The sequence below is a fragment of the Crocodylus porosus genome, unplaced genomic scaffold (assembly GCF_001723895.1).
Source record: "Crocodylus porosus isolate Cpor-Errol unplaced genomic scaffold, CroPor_comp1, whole genome shotgun sequence".
Taxonomy (NCBI): Eukaryota; Metazoa; Chordata; order Crocodylia; family Crocodylidae; genus Crocodylus; species Crocodylus porosus.
Genome location: NW_017728937.1, coordinates 5,897,306 through 5,911,543, shown reverse-complemented (window position 1 = coordinate 5,911,543; position 14,238 = coordinate 5,897,306).

Genomic DNA, 14,238 nt, shown 5'->3' with positions numbered 1-14,238 from the left:
CACCCAGCCCCAGCCTCCTGGCACTTAAAAAAAATAAAATAAACCCACACTCACCAGGTCTGGCAGCCATGACTGGGGCCTCTGGGAGCTTGTGGCAGAGTGGAGGGGGGGCATCAGGGATCTCCCCCCACCCCTAATTGGCACCACATGGTAGTAGTCACATTGCATGGGTGCAGTGCAGCTCGGCAGGGCACTGCATACTGCCTGGGAACTGAAGCCACTCCAGAAATCATCCGGAGACTGGCAGTGCTCAGTCCCAGCTCCCAGACAGTGTGTGGGTGCCAGGGGAGTGGGAATCCGCACTGCCCTCCACTGCCCTGTGCTGTGTGGGGGAGCTCTGCCACAAGCACCCAGAGGCCGCAGTTACCATTCCTGCATCCAGTGAGTGTGGAGATTTTTCTTTTCTTTTAAGTGCCAGGTCTAGGCTGGAGCTGGGAAAAGGATAGGACTAGGCAGGGCAGCCATGGGGTTTCTCCCACAGCTCCCCCAATCCAGGGAGAGGCAGGCACAGCCAGAGGAACCACCCGGCTCTGCCTGCCTCTCCCTGGCTTATCTGAATCACCAAACCTGTCTGAATCAGAGCCGAATATTCTGAAGCTGATTTGGCCAAATCAATTCAGGACAGTGAATCACTGTCCTCTGAATCAACCAAATCCAAATCAAATACTTCCATATTCACACAGGATTAGATACGAGGTCTGTCTTTTCCAGGGAGCATTCCTTTTACAGAACTCTACTCCTTCTGACTTACTATTTTCATACTTTGCCTGCCCAGTTGGTCAAATTCAAAACAAGAGCTGGAAAATGCTCTGGGCAGTGCTTAGTCTGGATGAGAGATCTCATCACATTTCTAGATGTTTCTCTTCAAGGACCTGCAGTTCTGGGTTTTGCTTACTTCACCTCCAAGTCCACCAAAGATATACACAGATGAAACAGAAATATGGATTGAAAAAGGGAGGAGCATATACCACAGTTTCACGTTGATCTCTTGGAGCTGTTCTGCATATCTGCTCTATCCAGCTGTACATAGAAGCTAAACCATGGTAATTTAGAAGCTGATTTATTATGTTACAAACTGCCCTCATTTAGCTTTAAATTACCATAGGACAAGAGTAAAACCATGATAAAACAGTTCAAATGGATCTACTAATGCAGCTAATGCAGTGTCTCATACCATAATTCTCTCCTACTCCCTGCTATGGAATACTATAATTTCTTGCTTCTCGTCTGTGGAAGATTTTGATGCTGGCCTCAATCCAGGGGTTACAGGCTGAGACATGAGCTGCTTGTTTCTCATGCTTTTTTTTTCCTACTGGTATTTCATAAAGTATAAATAAGTAAAGCTGAAGGAACTGCATACAGCGTGAGAAAACAATTATGAGCAGAGACATCTTAAGGAATTAAGAAAAGTAGCCTGATGTGAAGGAACTTGAGCCTCAGGAAAAGGCAGGTCAGCATAAGTGGAGTAAATGTGATGAATATGGACATCTGTTAGAACTATAGTGGCCATCAAGCCAGCAGAGCACACCTGAACCTTCCACATGTAAAGCAGGGGAACCATGGCAGCCAATGTCCTGCCTCTATGAAATGTCGTCAATACATGCTCAATACATCCTGTATAAAGAGCCATGCCACCTCTACAGAGGCAGGCAAAACCCGCTCCCACAGTCCATACCAATCCGACCGTGGGGTAAAATTCCTTTCTGACCCCAAATATGGTGATCAGTCTGCCCCTAAACAGAGGGCAAGACTCTCTAGCCAGGAACCTCGCGCTTTGCTCCCAGCAAGAACATTGGCACACCCCAAAGTTCCCAGCCTTGACTGTAGCCAACACCCAATGCCTCTGAGGGAGGCTTAAAAATAGGGAATCTTCAGTCCCTGATTTGATTCAGCAGAGATTTGGCCCTATTCGGTGGCTGGATCTCCAAACCTGAATTGAATCAGGAGACCCTTTAATCTCTCTGAATCAAATTGGAACCCTCTGAATCCATTTGGAGAGATTTGGAAAGATTTGGCAATTTGGATATAGCCACAGCTTTAAATGTTCTTTCTATATATCTCAAGGTACCAAGCAGCTCATGAATGCCGCAATGGTGGGGCAGATGGAGCTTCCCACGTAAGTGTTGGGGGGCTCCCCAGTGCACTTAGCAGCAGACCCAGAAGTGGACCTGAAGCACTTCCTGTACACTTCCAGGTCCACCAGGGAGCGTGCTGGGAGGCTTCCCCATGCCCCCCCAGCTTGGTGACTGGTGCTTCCTAGGTCTGGGGGGGCACCTAGGGTCCCCCTGTGGCCAACTGCCAAGCCAAAGGGACACGGGGGACCCCGCAACATGCTCAGCAGCATACCCAGAAGTGGACTGGAAGTAGTTCCAATCCATTTCTGGGTTCACCACCAAGCACATGGGAGGGTGGGGGCATACTCCTGTGGGACACTCCATCCGCCCCACCATCACAGCATTCACAAGGCGCACCTGGTACCTTGAGGTATGTGGAAAAAACATTTAAAGCTGTGTCTATGGCCGAATCACTGATTCCCTGAATCAGCATTGAATCTTCAGATCTGGCCAAATCGAATCGGGGCAGTGATCCAAATCAACAAATCACCACGCCTTGAGCTGCTTGGGAACAGTTGCTCGGTCTTAGACGGGCACGCCTGCACCATGCAGGTATCAAATTTAAGCCCGATTAGTTACTGCGCAGTAACAAATATGTAGACACCTTCCTGTGCAGTAACACTGTGCATGTGGACTGATTTGGGATTAACTTTAGTCCTAAATCAGTCTACACACAGCATTAATGTGCTTTAATACCTGCACACGTAAACCCTGGCCTATTCCCACTTACTGCACAGTAATTTACTGCATGGGAACTTTAAACCAGCATAAATGTACATGTAGACATGTAGAAATTTACTAACAAGATCATAAATTATAGTGTAGCAGTTAACTATAAAACAGACTCAGCCTCCAAGGACAGGCTGATAAGACTCTGCAATGACCAAATCCTATTCATTTTGAAGTCTGAAGTAAGCAAAGATTTAGTTTTCCTCCCTATTAGTTACCATTTCAAAACAAACATGTAGCCAAAAACCAGTTTGAAACAATTAAGAGTTTTCTCACACTGACCTGATATCTTGTTTTCTTATACAGTGGAAAATTCCCACCTGCGATGGCATCTTGTCTGTAAACTATAAATCGCCTCTAACAGTTTTATTTGGGGCCTCTGAGCTTGCTCAGTGAGCCCAGCATGGTGAGACAGACAGCGACTCTTTGTCTTTGGGAATAGCTCCACAAGGGGTCACAAACTCCTCAACAGACATGCCCAGAGGTAATTTATCCATAATGGAATTTTCTAAGCAAGCTCAAAAAGGAAACACAAGGCACACATTGTACCCAGGTGGAAATTAGAAACATCAGTCAGTGTAAATATCAAGAAGGACACACAAGGGCATGAGTATTATTTTGGTGTTTAAAACTGAAATGGAATTTGCTGCATTCCCTTCATTCTAAAAGGCTACTTAAGCCCACTTTGAATTCTCAAAGTTAAGCCTTCAAACAAATTTTTCAGGTGCTGTTTTTGTTCAAACATGAATATTTCCAGACAGTCTAACAAATAAAAATGTAAGCTATTTCTGTATGACTAAAAGACAGTTGCTATATATATGAATGTGTTGATCTAAAGTTACTTTCTGTTGAATCTGCTAATGGCAATGAATGTTTGCTTTTACTTTATCTTTACAGTATAAAGCACTTTTTCCCATCCTTGTGGTTGGAGCACTTATTTATGCTCTGGACAAATATAAATGCTAACAAAGGTTCCACAAGATGGCCATGCATTAAATTAACCTGAAATTTTTGCTTTAATTGTGAGCATTTAAAAGCTGCTGGAACTCAAAATGGCTGCTTATATTGAAACAATGTGGGCTTATGAGAGCACCCTGGTGGGCTTGTCTATGCATATCAAGTGGCTGAAAGCAGTTTTTTTAAAGTAAATGAGATTCCACTACAGAAATATGTAGCTGTGTTTCTAAGTTTAATGCAATAAAAATCATATAGTTTACTGCACAATCTTCTCACCCCATAAATGCCATCAAACAAAATCTTTAAGGAATTAATGAAAATTGTCAAAAAGTGTCTGGGACCCAGGCCACTGATTACTGCAGAAATGTTCGGTTTCTGTAAGAGAAATCAACTTGAAGATGAATTTATTTCCTCATTTGTAAAAGAGTTACAGAAGTTATCTGAACATTGCAATTGTAAGGATGGACTTAATGAGGCTCTGAGACAGGTTTTTGTGTGGCCAGGAGCTGTACAAAGGAAGCTCCTAACAAAGAAATAACTCACCTTTAAATGTGCTATTGAGGTTGGGTTAGCTATGGATACTGCAGCAAATGATACCATAGAATTGCTATGGAAATAGGAAATAATTAATCATTAAATATGCAGTGTAACAGCCAGACTTGGCAGCAGCCTGATGTGTGCTACTGATGTGGAAAAGGATAACATATCCCAAATAATTGCTGGTTGAAGGAACACTATTTCCAAAATTGTAGTTTAAAAAGGACGTATCTGGCAGTGTGCTGTGCCAAGAGAAGTAAAGAAGAGTGTGTGGTAAAGAAAAGGAAATAAAAAGTTATACAGTATGCAATAGTGAGAGTCGAGCAGCTATTCTGGGTCTATATCATGTCAACAAGGATGACAAATGAGCCATCTAGCTGACATCCCAGGTTCCTGGCAAAACCATTAAAATTGAGTTGGATGTAGGCTCTGCAGTGTCAGCAATCTCATATTCCAAATATGAAAAAAAAACTTTTAAAACAGGGGTGGTCAACCTCCAGTATGCAAACTAGATACAGCACTGGCACTATTTTACCCCATCTGTTGGGCTCCCCACAGGTCTGAAAAGTTGGCTTCAAGTAAGTAGTGACAGTGCTTTTCTCTAGTGTCAAATTTCTGAACTATGTGGCCCAGATAGTGTGGTCCTGGACACTGGATCAGGTATGCAGGGGCCCAGTCCCAACAGGCAGGATCTGGTGCAGGACCCTGGGGTCCAATCCGTGTGTGCAGGGCTGGGCCCAGTCTACATAGAACCCAATCCATGCATGTGGGCTAGACAGAGGCAGCATGGGGCCCAGTCTGGCCTGAGGAGCAGTCTTGCGCCCTTCATCTGGCCCACGGAGCCAAAAGGTTGAGCCCCACTGTTTTAAAAATATTTAATTAAAGGAGACACCCTTGTGTTTTTAAAAACATACACAGGAAAGATAATTCTGCTAAAGGGCTTTATGTAAGTACCTGTAGAATATAACAATAAGTGGCACCTCTTAGACTTATGCATCATTTAGAAAGGAGGGCCCTCTTTGGGGGTTCAGGAATGGATAAAAGAGATTCCTCTGAACTGGAATTGTATAATGATGCTGCAGGCACTTTAAAAGATCCCTGCAGAACCAGCCAAACAACACTTTAGATATATATTAAACCATGACTCTGAAGTTTTCAGGGAAGTCTCAAGAACTTCAAAACATATCAAGGCTAGGATGATGATAGATGAAAACACCCAAGCCAAGTTTCACAAAGGTCAGCCAATTCTATAAAGCTTGCATGCCAAGGTAGATACTGAATTGGACTGCCTAGAGTGACTGGAGCACAGTTTTACCACACTACCAGGGGGCAGAGATGTACCAAAATTGATTTAAGACAAGATTACTTACAGAAGGAAGTAGAAGTCTGCAGAAAGGGTTATATCAGTGTAATAAAGTAGTGCTTGGCATTGCCTCTGCTCTTGCTATATGACAGCAAGCAATGGATCAAGAGTTACAAGGTCTTCCACGAACAGTGTTATTTGGATGACAGCATTCTAACTCGTAAAAAATGATGAAAAACATCTGAGCTACTTTCATCCCCATTCTCCCCTTCACCCAGCCTGTCTCTCACCCACTGACTCCTCAGTTTGCATCTTCACTGACTGCCTGTCTTGCATGCAGCCCAGCCCAGCCTCTGGCTTCTTTATTTTTCATTCCATCCAGCAAGAGCAGACACCAACTGCAGAGACTTCCTCAGCCTGACGAAGGGTTTTTAAACCTGTAAGCTTGCTAAAAAAACATTTCCAACTATTTAAGTTGGTCTAATAAAACATATCAGATTCACCCAAAGAACCTTGTCTGCCAAAGAACATTTGAGAAATTTGAAGAGTATTAGAACCTCTAGAAGAGTACATGTTGTGAGCAAATTGTGCAACATGAAAATTTTTCAGAGTCAGTTGCTGATTGCAATGGTGTTAATGATATGCAAAATCTACATAAACTGCAAGAGAGGATTAAAGCAGTCTTAGAAGCCTCACAGCCAAAAGATGTTGTGAAATGTAGCTCTTCTCTAAGATTCATTAATTACTGTAGGAGATTTACCAAACCTAGCAACTGCGGTGTACTCTTTGAATTGTTTGCTCTAAAGAGACCATAAATAGGTTTGGTCACATGAGTATCAAAAGGCTTACTTAGAAGCAAAATGCTGATGAAATCTGATATTGTACTGGTTCAGTTTAACAACCGTTGCCAATCAAGCTAGTATGTGATGCATCCTTACATGACATTGAGTTCACATACTATGGCTGATGAAACTGAACAGCCCATAGCATTTGCATCAGTTATAGCAACAGAATGAAATTATGTATGGTGTGGGGAGTAAAGAAATATAGCTAATACTCTTATGAGAAAAAGTTTACATTAGTCACAGATTAACAACCCATCCTACAAAAGGAGTGTCTGGGACAAGTGCAGCCCATATTAAATAGTGGGTGCTCTTTTTAACTGGTTACACTTATGACATTAAATACAAAACAAAGGCACATGGCCTTTCTCTCATTGGATTTTCTCATTCACCTGTGAAAGAACCTGATGTAATAGAAACAGAATCTACTCAAATCATTAATTTATTTCAGCTGGAGTATTCCCCAGTAACCTGTATGATGACTGGCCAAGGAATCAAGCAAGATCCTACACTGGAATAGATGTATGAATCCATCCTGAAAAATTGGAAATATACTGACATTCCTAATTTAGTGCTGTCTTATGCATGCAAAGATGAACTTATTATACAAGGATGTGTCATGCGGGGGAATTGTGTTGTTGTACCCAGCAAACTGTGCACAGGAATTTTAGAAGAGTTGTGTGTAAGGTACCTAGAAGTTGTAGAAACAAAGATATTAGCTAGAAGCATTATATGGTGGCCCAGTATTGTTCAGCAAATAGAACACCTTGTTAAGGAATGTATGGGATACCAAAAAGCACAGAATATGCCCAAATCAGTGCCATTACACACTTAGGAATGGCCACACCCTCCCTGGCAACAGCTTCATATTGAGTTTGCAGGACCTTTTTCAGGGATGATGTATCTAGTAGTGGCAGATGCCCACTCCCAATGGCTAGAAGTTTTCTGCATGAAAACTGCTACAGCAGCACAGACAGTAGAAAAATTGTGATGTCTGTTTTCAAAGATAGGATTGCCAAAACAAGGGGTAACTGATAATGGCCTACAGTTCAGTTTAGATGAGCAGCAAAGAGCAGGTGGTAGTCCACAGGTCTCTCTACCTGTACTGTGGTGATGCTCAATACTGTAGGAAGGGGAGCGGGGACAGTGAGAGCATAACCACCCCGGGCACCGAAGTGAAGGGACACCAACAGGTGCTGCCCAAATGGGGTGGTGCGTGGGACAGAGCCAAGAGTGGCTCATTCGGCAGGGATACGGGGGTGGTGGGAGAGCAACTCCCACCTCTGCGTGCACTCCTGGGAAGCACGAGGGAGCATGTGCCCCCTGGATCTGTGCACAGGGTGAGGGAGGGCTGCTGCTGTGGGTTTGCTCTGGGCACCAAATTTCCTTGCTATGGTACTGGCGATGCCCACTGCTTTGCAGATGTTTGCCCTGCAAAGTGCAATGGAACCCTGGGATCAGGGAGCTGTGAGGCCTGGTTGAACTGGAGGGGTCTGGACTGGAAAGTGCACACAGCCCTCAACATATAGCCATCCCACTGCCTTCCTCTTGAGAGCAGGGGCCATTGTGGGGTCATGTCACTTCTGGGTTGCCTGTCTCCCCAGATAGCAGGATTGTGCAGGCATATTTGACAAAAAAAGTGGACACCCTGCTGCCCCACAGACCATTATGGCTGCCCCATTGAGCTTCAGTAAGGGTCACAAGTTTCCTTACCTAATTGTACTTTATGTCCAATTCAGAGCTAGAAGCCTTGAAGAGAACCTGGCTAAAAAAATTTTACATAGGCATAGATATAGATGTAGATATAGACATAGACATTCGGGCTGGAAGGGACCCTAGAGGATCATTGAGTCCAGCCCCCTGCCCCAGGGGCAGGAAGTCAGCAGGGATCATAGAATCCCAGAAAGATGAACATTCAAATGTGTCTTGAAGGCATTCAAAGTAGGTGCTTGAACCACCTCTGGCGGCAGTCCTTCTTATGTCCAGCCTAAATCAGTTGTGGAGGAGTTTGTGACCATTTGATCTTGTCAACCTTTGGGGCACTCTGGTGAACAGACATTCCCCCAGATCCTGATGAGCACCCCGATAAACCTATAGGTGGCCATCAGATTGCCCCTGAGCCTGCGCTTTTCCAGGCTGAAGAGTCCCATGGCTCTCAGCCTCTCATCATAAGATCTGTTTTACTGACCTCTGATCATGCACATGGCTCTCCTCTGCACTCTCTCAAGCTTCTCCACGTCATCTTTGAATTGTGAAGCCCAAAACTGGATGCAGTACTCCAGCTGCAGCTGGAGGCCAAGTGCAACAGGAGAATGATGTCCTGAGACTTGCTTGAGAAGCACCTGTGGAAGCAAGCCAGCATTTTGTTCGCTTTACTAGCCGCAGCATCACATTGAAGGCTCATGTTCATCTCATGGTCAACCATGACCCCCAAGTCCCTTTCATGTGTAGTGCTAACCAGCGTAGCACTGCCGAGCCTATAAGGATGCTGCAGGTTTTTCCTTCCAAGGTGGAGAACCTTGCATTTTTTGGTGTTAAACACCATCAGGTTCTCGTCCGCCCATTTCATGAGCCTGGATCACCCTCCTGTCCTCAGGTGTGGATGCTTTACCCCAGAGTTTGGTGTCATTGACAAACTTGGCAGGTCTATTTCTGACACAAATGTCTTCAATATTGATGAAGATGTTAAAGAGCATAGGCCCTAGGACAGAGCCTTGAGGGACCCCACTGGTCACAGGGCACCATGATGATTGACTTCCATCAACCACCACCCTCTGGATCTGACCATGGAGCCACTTCCCCAGCCAGTGGATTGTGGTGAGGTCAAGGCTGCAGTTAGCCAGTTTTACCAAGAAGTGATCATGGGATACCAGATGGAAGTCTACTAGTCGAAGGCTTTTTTAAAGTCAAGATATATGACATCAACCTCTTCTCCCTTGTCCAGGTGATAAGTCAACTGGTCGTAAAAGGAAATGAAATTGGTCAAGCGGGACCTACCCACAACAAACTTGTGCTGGCTGTCCCTCAGGATATTGCCGTCAACTAGTCTGTTGAGGATGGCCTCCTTGATAATCTTTTCCAAGACCTTCCCCAGAATAGAGGTCAGGCTGATGGGCCTGCAGTTTGCCGGACCTACTTTCTTCCCTTTCTTGAAGATAGGCACAGCATTGGCCTTCTTCCAGTCTTTGGGCACTTCACCAGACCACGAGGAGCTCTCACAGATCCATGCCAGGGGCTAAGCTATGATGCTAGTCAGCTCCTTGAGTACCCCGGGGTGTAAACTGTCAGGGCTGGCTGACTTGAAGATATCCAGCTTGTCAAGGTATTCCTTCATGAGATCAGCTTAGATGGAGGGTAAGGAATCTCCCTCACCTGGGCATCCCTGTCCCACAGTGGGCAAGGAAGTCCCATGGGTCTGGTGAAAAACTGATGCAACGTACCCATTTAACAAGTTTGCTTTTTCATGGACATTGGTAGTCAGTTGTCCCATCTGGTGTAGCAGGGGTCCAGTGTTGCCCTTGCTTTTCCTCCGGCTCCTCACATATCTAAAAAAGGACTTTTTATTGTCCTTGATATTTGTAGCTAGCTGGAGTTCTGTCGCAGCCTTGGCTTTCCTGGTTTGCTCTCTACAGATCCGGACCAGAGCAAAGTATTCCTTCTTGGTGGTGGTTCCAGTCCTCCATCCTTTGTAGATCTTCCTTTTAAGACGCAGGCAGTCTGCTAGTTCCCTGGAGAGCCAAGGGGCTGCTGTGCCCTTTTGCTGCCTTTCCTTCGAGACAGGATAGACTTTGCTTGCGCATCCAGGATTGCTCCCTTGAGGAGCAACCACTCGTCCTGAACTCCCCTTCTCTTTGGGTTGTGGCCCTTCAGGGCCTCACTGACAAGCCTCCTGAGCTTGTCAAAGTCACCTTTCCTGAAGTTGAGGACTTTTGTATTACTAACTGACTTGCCAGCTTTACGGTAGGCCTCTGCGATCCAGCTTCGGATCTGGCTGCTTCAGATGCCAGGAATCCAATCCAGAGCTCCGGACTGGGTTTCTGCCTTGATCTGGCCAAAGTGACTCCAAAGCTTCGGAGCTGCCTCAGAGATCCTGCCATAGGGTATAATGCGGAATCAATGAAATATCTATACCTTGGTTGTTTTTTGTCCGATGTGGATGAAACTTGCAGGGATGGTAGCCTCTGAGAGCATGAAACCTGCCAAGTTTCAAGAAGATCAGTGCAGGGGTTTGTGGGGAACTGCACCTCAAGCTGTGGACAAGCAAAACTCATGCCATGGGTGACACTGCATGTGCTAAGGCGCAGCAGGGTGACAGATGCAGGGATGGTGGCCCCTGCTGTGATGCCTTCCAGCTGTGAAGGAGATCGGTGCAGGGGGGCTCTGGGGCCCTGCACCCCTGGCTGCTGACAGACAAAACTGGTGCCAAGACTGTGTGGGTCTTGGGGCAGTTGATTGTCTGTATTGAGTCTTTCCTCTCCTTAGCCTGGTTTTGTAGGTGCTAATTGATGCTCATTAAGTTGTTATGCAGTAGCTGGTTCTTAGCTGGTCTCCAAGTCCCTGGTCCCCGAGTGAATCATGATTGATCGATTGGTAACTGGGAACACAGCAGCTTAGCAGCCAGGCCTGCAGCAGTGTCTCCACCCCCCCACCCCCGCAGACAGACACAGTCAGTCCCACAGCACCCATGGCACCAGTTTTGCTTGTCCGCAGCTTGAGGGGCAGTTCCCCGCAAACCCCTGCACCGATTTTCTTGAAACTTGGCAGGCTTTGTGGCCTCAGTAAGTGCTACCAGCCCTGCAGTTTTCACCCCCCCGGCCCCCCCCTCCCCGGTGTTGTAACACACAGCCGTGACATGAGTTTGGCTTTCAAGAATTTGGAGTGCCGTTCCCACCAAACCCCTGCACCGATCTTCTTGAAACTTGGCAGACTTCATGCTCTCTGCAGAGTCGACCATAATTTCATCCAAATCAGACAAAACACAACAGAGTTGTAGATATTTTGTTGTTTCCCCATTATACCCTATGGCCGGATCTCCGAGGCGGCTCCGAAGCACTTCTGGAAGCCGAACGAGGCAGCGCTGTGACCCAGACATACTTCTTCAGACCCTGAAGCTTCTGAAGCTTCTCCGGATCCGAAGCTCTGTCCAAATCCTCGCACAGCCCTACTTTACAGTGGATAGTGCAGGTGATCAGCTCATGGTCACTGTCACTCAGCTTCCCTTCAATCATTAGGTCACTAATTAGGTCATCCCTGGTTGCCAGTACCAGGTCAAGCAGCACTTTACTTCTTGTAAGCCCGTAGACTTCCTGCGTCAGATAGGGGTCATCCACGCACAAGAGAAATCTTTGCAACCGCTCGGATTTGGCTGCATGCTCCTCCCAGGAGATGTCTGGGTAGTTAAAGTGTCCTATGACAACCATGCACTGGGAGTGCACAGCCTCAGCCAATTCCCTGGCAAACTCCTGGTCAGGTTCTTGATTTTGGGTGAGAGGTCTGTAGTAGACTCCTACCATTGTGTCCCCTGTGCCGCGTTCCCCATGGATTTTAACCCAGAGGGTCTCCAGTTATCCACGCTGGTTGCAATATCGGCTTGCAGGGACGCATAGCTCTCCTTGACATAGACAGCTACACCCCCACCCCTTTTGTACTCTCGATCCCTCGTGTACAGGATATAGCCATCTATACTTGTGGTCCAGTCCTGGGTGGAGTCCCACCAGGTCTCTGTTATCCCTATGACATCATAGTTATTTGCATTTAGGCAGGAGGACAAGTTCCTCCTGTTTATTCCCCAGGCTCCTAGCATTTGTGTATAGGCACATGTGTCCCCTTGGGGGGTCCTTGTCTTGCCTACATTTTGTTCCAGGGCTGGGGCAGGGATGGGATCCCTTGAGTGCCTTAGACTGCTGGCTTTGCAAGGGTTGCTCAGCAGGCCAGCAGCGGCAGTAGTCTCCCCATCCCCATCTGTCTGTAGAGTATAATGCCCTAACCAGTATCCATGCTCCCTTTTCAACAAACTGTTTGAAAGACTGGGGCAAAAATGTATCTTTACAAAGTTGATCTGAGAGGATCATACAAGTTGATTCATATTTCTGTGTCCAGGGGGAGGGATGAATGTAAGATAGCATACTGCACCTGGTATGGGTACTGTGAATATCTTCTTATGCCCTTCAGACTCGTCAGTGCTCCCACCACATTCCAGCATTTCAGCAACAATGTTTTTGGGATGCCTTGAATCGGTTCATAGTGGTCTTGCTGGATGATGTTCTCATTTTCTCTGAATCTGATGAACAGCATGACTAGCACATCTGCTTTGCTCTAGCATGGCTCCACCAGAACCATCTGTATGTGAAACTGGAGTAACGCAAGTTTGATTGCACCACTGTGAAATTCTTGATATATATCATCAATCCAGAAAGTCTGGGACTGGACTCATATAAAGTAACAGGTGGCTGAATTGGTCCCCTCAAAAGGTGGATAGGATGTCCAATGGTACCTAGTTTTCACAAACTCCTGCAGATTCATCTGGAAATTTTTCAAGGGAGTTGCTACCATAATGGCATTTGACAAAAAGGGGTTCCAGTTCCAATGGTCCCCAAGAGCTCAATCTGTATTTGATCACCTAAGGAGGCCTTTACCTCTGCACCAGTCTTAGCATACCAAGACAGGGCCCTCCCTTTCACAGTGGAGACAGGTGCTTTCAACTTTTCTATCAGAAAAGAATAGTCCCAGTGCCAAGGGACTTAGAAAACTGCTGCATTCATGTGCTTTCAAGGCCCAAAATATGACCCTTATTTAGATCAACTGTGACATCTGGGAGTAGTAACTATTGGCCATCAAGAAGGCCTTCTGAGAGTGGTGCTTCCATTTGGAGAGAACTCAACACCCTGTATAGGTCCTGACTGACCATAAGAATCAGACATATGCATTTCTGCATAACAAGGAATCCCAGCCAGTGACCAATTCCCTGATTTCTGTTCTTTTCCAGATTAATAAAGGTTCCACTTGAAACCTCCTGTGATTCTGACATGGCTCCATTTATAATTACCCTTTGCTTGCAGCAATTGAGCTAGTTGTCTATCCATCTTATAGTAGGTTTTCCAGCCCACATTTCCCTAAATCTAACCAGTACAAGACAGGCACAGTGTGGTAAAAAACAGTAATGAGAGGAAGAAAAGGAAAATTGCCAGAGGTACCAGATGTACAATTAGCAGAAGAAAAGAAGCTAATTATTGAGAGACCAAGGCCTATCAAAGGAGAAGAAAGTCACCTTGAATGTGTAAAAAGAATTTAGGAGTCAGGTAGACTATGTAGTAGGACCAGGCCCCAGGGTGGCTATGATGCCTCCCCATGGCCACATGGCTCCTGCTCCTCTCTGGCTCCTTGAGGTACCCTCCACTTTTTCCTCACTTGCCATGTCTTGATGTAACTTATAGTGTACAAGGGGCTACCACTAAGGTCCCAAAGTGCACTTCAGTTTTTCAGCTAGCTGATCCTCCTCATGCCCAACCAGTGCCAGTATTGCCTCTCTCCGGTGCTCACCCACAGTGCCAGCTCTGGCACCAATCGCTCTGCCCTCCCAGGGCACCCAGGAACGCCCCCACTCCACTGGGGAGCTCCTAATGAGGCATCCTCCGTCCCCTACAGCCTCTCCCAGTCCTCCGGTTGTAATAACAACCAAAACCAAAATCTCCCCCTCCTGGGTTACAACACAAACAGAACTTCCAAGCCAACCTGGCTCCCTTTTACGCGTATCCTT